The 6,229-nt window shown below is 42.7% G+C and overlaps 1 protein-coding gene across 1 annotated transcript in view; it reads left to right on the top strand.

Annotated features, from left to right (window-relative positions):
• LOC126263300 (neural-cadherin-like) overlaps positions 1-6,229 on the top strand; it is a 420,924-nt gene that overhangs the window by 312,305 nt on the left and 102,390 nt on the right. The gene's annotated exons all lie outside the window — the stretch shown is intronic.

Genomic DNA, 6,229 nt, shown 5'->3' with positions numbered 1-6,229 from the left:
TGACTTTCGATTTGTATACTGAGGAAAGTTGACGTTTGATTTCACTACATCTTTTGCATTATTTCAGCATGCCGCAAAGAAGAAACAGGCAATAATCGGTGAGAATGTATGATCATAAGAATTAAGCCATTAAGGCGCTGCAGTCTGGAACCGCAAGACCGCTACGGTCGCAGGTTCGAATCCTGCCTCGGGCATGGATGTTTGTGATGTCCTTAGGTTAGTTAGGTTTAACTAGTTCTAAGTTCTAGGGGACTAATGACTCAGCAGTTGAGTCCCATAGTGCTCAGAGCCAATTAAGCCATTATTTCCGGCTAGGGGAAACTGACTCCTACATTAGTGTCACTGCAGCGGAATCCTTTCTGTGTCATCGACATCAGCTTGTCAAAACAAGCCACGTCCTTTCTCACGAAGTTCTGGAGTTCCTGACGATCTTCGGGTGTCAGCTCATCCATTTATTGGGGCTTTATGCCCCTGCTGCCTTCTTCCTAACTGGGGTCGAGCCCAACTACGTCTGGCTTTTCGTCGTCGTCATGCCCCTCTGTTAATGGTCACGACTATTATCAAGGCAATACCTGCAAAAATGACTGCGTCCTCTATGTGCCAAAACAAAATGTAGTATAAACATAAATCTGGATAAAAGTATGCTTGGGCAAGCAAGTGTCATGATGTTGTTGTTGTTGTGGTCTTCAGTCCTGAGACTGGTTTGATGCAGCTCTCCATGCTACCCTATCCTGTGCAAGTTTCTTCATCTCCCAGTAGCTACTGCAACCTACATCCTTCTGAATCTGCTTAGTGTATTCATCTCTTGGACTCCCTCTACGATTTTTGCCCTCCACACTGCCCTCCAATGCTAAATTTGTGATCCCTTGATGCCTCAGAACATGTCCTACCAACCGGTCCCTTCTTCTCCTCAAGTTGTGCCACAAACTCCTCTTCTCCCCAATTCTATTCAATACCTCCTCGTTAGTTATCTGTTCTACCCATCTAATCTTCAGCATTCTTTTGTAGCAACACATTTCGAAAGCTTCTATTCTCTTCCTGTCCAAACTATTTATCGTCCATGTTTCACTTCCATACATGGCTACACTCCAAACAAATATTTTCAGAAACGACTTCCTGACACTTAAATCTATACTCGATGTTAACAAATTTCTCTTCTTCAGAAACGCTTTCCTTGCCATTGCCGGTCTACATTTTATATCCTCTCTACTTCGACCATAATCAGTTATTTTGCTCCCCAAATAGCAAAACTCCTTTACTACTTTAAGTGTCTCATTTCCTAATCTAATTCCCTCAGCATCACCTGACTTAATTCGACTACATTCCATTATCCTCGTTTTGCTTTTGTTGATGTTCATCTTATATCCTCCTTTCAAGACACTGTCCATTCCGTTCAACTGCTCTTCCAAGTCCTTTGCTGGTTGGTTGGTTGGGTTTGGGGAAGGAGACCAGACAGCGAGGTCATCGGTCTCATCGGATTAGGGAAGGACGGGGAAGGAAGTCGGCCGTGCCCTTTGAAAGGAACCATCCCGGCATTTGCCTGGAGCGATTTAGGGAAATCACGGAAAACCTAAATCAGGATGGCCGGACGCGGGATTGAACCGTCGTCCTCCCGAATGCCAAGTCCTTTGCTGTCTCTGACAGAATTACATTGTCATTGGTGAACCTCAAAGTTTTTATTTCTTCTCCATGTATTTAATACCTACTCCGAATTTTTCTTTTGTTTCCTTTACTGCTTGCTCAATATACAGATTGAATAACATTGGGGAGAGGCTACAACCCTGTCTCACTCCCTTCCCAACCACTGCTTCTCTTTCATGCCCCTCGACTCTTATAACTGCCATCTGGTTTCTGTACAAATTGTAAATAGCCTTTCGCTCCCTGTATTTTACCCCTGCCACCTTTAGAATTTGGAAGAGAGTATTCCAGTCAACATTGTCAAAAGCTTTCTCTAAGTCTACAAATGCTAGAAACGTAGGTTTGCCTTTCCTTAATCTTTCTTCTAAGATAAGTTGTAAGGTCAGTATTGCCTCACGTGTTCCAATATTTCTACGGAATCCAAACTGATCGTCCCCGATGTCGGCTTCTACCAGTTTTTCCATTCTTCTGTAAAGAATTCGCGTTAGTATTTTGCAGCTGTGACTTATTAAACTGATATTTCGGTAATTTTCACATCTGTCAACACCTGCTTTCTTTGGGATTGGAATTATTATATTCTTCTTGAAGTCTGAGGGTACTTCGCCTGTCTCATACATCTTGCTCACCAGATGGTAGAGTTTTGTCATGACTGGCTCTCCCAAGGCCGTCAGTAGTTCTAATGGAATGTTGTCTACTCCCGAGGCCTTGTTTCGGCTCAGGTCTTTCAGTGCTCTATCAAACTCTTCACGCAGTATCGCATCTCCCATTTCATCTTCATCTACATCCTCTTCCATTTCTATAATATTGTCCTCAAGTACATCGCCCTTGTATAGACCCTCTATATACTCCTTCCATCTTTCTGCTTTCCCTTCTTTGGTTATAACTGGGTTGCCATCTGAGCTCTTGATATTCATGCAAGTGGTTCTCTTTTCTTCAAAGGTCTCTTTAATTTTCCTGTAGGCAGTATCTATCTTACCCCTAGTGAGATAAGCCTCTACATCCTTACATTTGTCGTCTAGCCATCCCTGCTTAGCCATTTTGCACTTCCTGTCGATCTCATTTTTGAGACGTTTGTATTCCTTTTTGCCTGCTTCATTTACTGCATTTTTATATTTTCTCCTTTCATCAATTAAATTCAATATTTCTTCTGTTACCCAAGGATTTCTACTAGCCCTCATCTTTTTACCTACTTGATCCTCTGCTGCCTTCACTACTTCATCCCTCAGAGCTAACCATTCTTCTTCTACTGTACTTCTTTCCCCCACTGCTGTCAATTGTTCCATTATGCTCTCCCTGAAACTCTGTACAACCTCTGGTTCTTTCAGTTTATCCAGGTCCCATCTCCTTAAATTCCAACCTTTTTGAGTTTCTTCAATTTTAATCTGCAGTTCGTAACCAATAGATTGTGGTCAGAGTCCACATCTGGCCCTGGAAATGTCTTACAATTTAAAACCTGGTTCCTAAATCTCTATCTTACCATTATATAATCTATCTAGTACCTTTTAGTATCTCCGGGATTCTTCCATGTATACAACCTTCTTTTATGATTCTTGAACCAAGTGTTAGTTATGATTAAGTTATGCTCTGTGCGAAATTCTACCAGACGGCTTCCTCTTTCATTTCCTAGCCCGAATCCATATTCACCTACCATGTTTCCTTCTCTCCCTTTTCCTACACTCGAATTCCAGTCGCCCATGACTGTTAAATTTTCGTCTCCCTTCACTATCTGAATAATTTCTTTTATCTCATCATACATTTCATCAATTTCTTCATCATCTGCAGAGCTAGTTGGCATATAAACTTGTACTACTGTAGTAGGCGTGGGCTTTGTGTTTATCTTGGCCACAATAATGCATTCACTATGCTGTTTGTAGTAGCTTAACCGCACGCCTATTTTTTTTATTCATTATTAAACCTACTCCTGCATTACCCCTATTTGATTTTGTATTTATAACCCTGTATTCACCTGACCAAAAGTCTTGTTCCTCCTGCCACCGAACTTCACTAATTCCCACTATATCTAACTTTAACCTATCCATTTCCCTTTTCAAATTTTCTAACCTTCCCGCTCGATTAAGGGATCTGACATTCCACGCTCCTATCCGTAGAACGCCAGTTTTCTTTCTCCTGATAACAACGTCCTCTTGAGTAGTCCCCACCCGGAGATCCAAATGGGAGAATACAAGCGAACGTGTAACAGTGAACAGCAATTCTTTCCGGTTTAAACACTATAGTTGAATCTGAATTAGTTGATCCCTGACAGTTGCAGTGGGCTGGCGAGGAAGCTTCGCGGGCCTACTGAGGTAGGCCAATAACGCAGCGAATTTTGTAAACGTCTCTAAGGCAACGCCACAGTGTTGTCGCAGCATTGACGGCTCCTGTTTAAACCTGTAGCCGTTGGCGCTTCGCAGTTCAAAGCTCGCAACAGCGCTGCGAGCTGTCGGGGATTCTAAAGCAATCCGCTGTCCTATGCGGGCCGGAGGATGCTGTGCGAAACGCTTTCCTAGGCGCGGAACGTTCGCGTCAGAACGTAAAAAACGAAAGTGGTGTTTTTCGTAATTTGGCAGCTGTACATGATAAAGTGATGCGAGAACTACCTTCTGAAACCGTTTTTGTCACTAATGTCTGCAAACTTTCTGGCCAATTGAGTGAGTAATATAGAAGTAACAGAGCAAAGTTTTCTGTTTGACGCACGGAGCTTTTACGAAAGTAACATCCGAAATTTAGTAAGCGTCAAACTTTTTCCTTTTACGTTTTTCGTGGGGGGTGAAAGCGAGAAAAAGTTTCGGAAATGTTTGAATTTACTTTTACAGTTTGTTAGAAGTTGGTGGATCCTACAATTTCTCCTCGATGATAACAGTATTGCGTGGTTCATTACCGCGATGTGAGCTGCTGCGCTCTGCATGAACATTTTGCTAGGCGCGGGTCAGCACGGGAAGACAGCAGTGAGGCAACCAAAGCCTGAGATGCCAAGTTATCATGTAAAGAGCTGTTAATTTTGGCACTCTTAGAGTATATGGAAGTTAGGGAAGAGGAGGATGGCTGTACATTATTGAGAAAAGTAATCAAAAAGGGCAAAGCAGTCAGACAAATGCTCTGTCATAATGAAGATGGAGCATATAACATTTTAGTAACTAGACATTTGCTCGACGACGCGGATAAGCGTAAGACATTTTTTTCTGGCCCATGTCCAACCCGTTTCATTATATTCTTTCGGTAACTGAAGACAAACTGAAAAGCAATCACTGTAACCGAGTGGCGAAACCAATTACACCAGCAGAATTACTCGCAGTTACGGGTAAATTTCTCATTGACAAGTAACGTTATTGTAAATTGTCAGACGACGTGACGAATTGTCGATTGTTCTATGTACTGTTGGCCATTTTTCCCGTAGAATTAATGCTGATTTGCCGAACTTCTGCTACGTGCAACACAAGTGTCTGACGTTATTGGATTGTATTGGATTACTTTCTTTTCAGACTAATTAAAATGTATATATGTGTAGTTTTTACTATTTCCCAAGGCATGGAATGGGACTGAGAATGGGACAAAAATATTGATTCTGTAGTGTAAATGGAATATATTGCGGCAGGAAGAAAGAAATTAAACTATGTGACGTAAAACGGGAAGCATTTTTCACTTATTGTAGGTTGCGAAGTCTGCAGTAGCGACATTATTGTAGTAGTACATGGGGCCCTGCGCACCGTCAACATTTGAGATAGAAGGAGGCAAGATGACCATGTGCTGCTGCAGTTTTCGTACCGAAATACGAGTTGTTGGCATATCCTTGATCTCTTCGATTTATGGTTTCCAAGCCCAAACAATGCTGCAAATTTGTTTTTAGGCTTCGCAAATAAGGTCGGCTTTAAATTTTCTGCCTGTTGCTGCCATGGATTTGAAGAAAAATCATTTCGTCCTCAATTTCAGGATTCACTAGCTTGTCGATAAATTTCGATCAAGTCTGCAGGCCTCCCGCCTTTCTTTAACGAGTTCCTGTTGTTTTTTCTGCAGGTCCATGGAATATCGTTAGAAGAGCTGTCAGGTTCTCCTCCAAACAAGCAAACTGCGACAAAAGACTCCACCTGGAGCACGCAAGCGTTTCCTGCAGGTAGAGCCCGCAGTGTCACTGAGTTGTCCGCACTCTAGGAAAACGTCCTGCATTGTGCGAGTGGGGAGCGCATTTTACGCAGCGTGTTGTGGGAAATTCCCGCAGCTAGGAAAACGCAGCGTTATACAGTCTCGACTACAGGCCCGCAACCGCAAACAGCACTCCGTCTTGCGCGGTTCCGCTGGTTGTCGGTTCTGTTCCGCTGGTTGTCGGTTCTGTTCCGCTGGTTGTTGGTTTTTCGCAAACCATCAAAGGACATACAGGTCTTTCCGCTACGGCGCTAGAAGCACACAAGGGTGTCGCGTACCATCTTTTCTACTTTTATTGTTGTTGTTGACATGAGTTGTGTGAGTGATGGCATGACCAAAAGAGATTATAAGTTGTTGATAGAAGAATATAGATTATCACACATGTTTGTATCCAAGCGTTCCACAGCACAAATGCCGAAGAAAAAACAAACTTGTAATCGGTGGAAAATTGCCG

The sequence above is a fragment of the Schistocerca nitens genome, chromosome 6, assembly GCF_023898315.1.
Source record: "Schistocerca nitens isolate TAMUIC-IGC-003100 chromosome 6, iqSchNite1.1, whole genome shotgun sequence".
Taxonomy (NCBI): domain Eukaryota; kingdom Metazoa; phylum Arthropoda; class Insecta; order Orthoptera; family Acrididae; genus Schistocerca; species Schistocerca nitens.
This window is presented reverse-complemented; position numbering and strand designations above follow the sequence as displayed.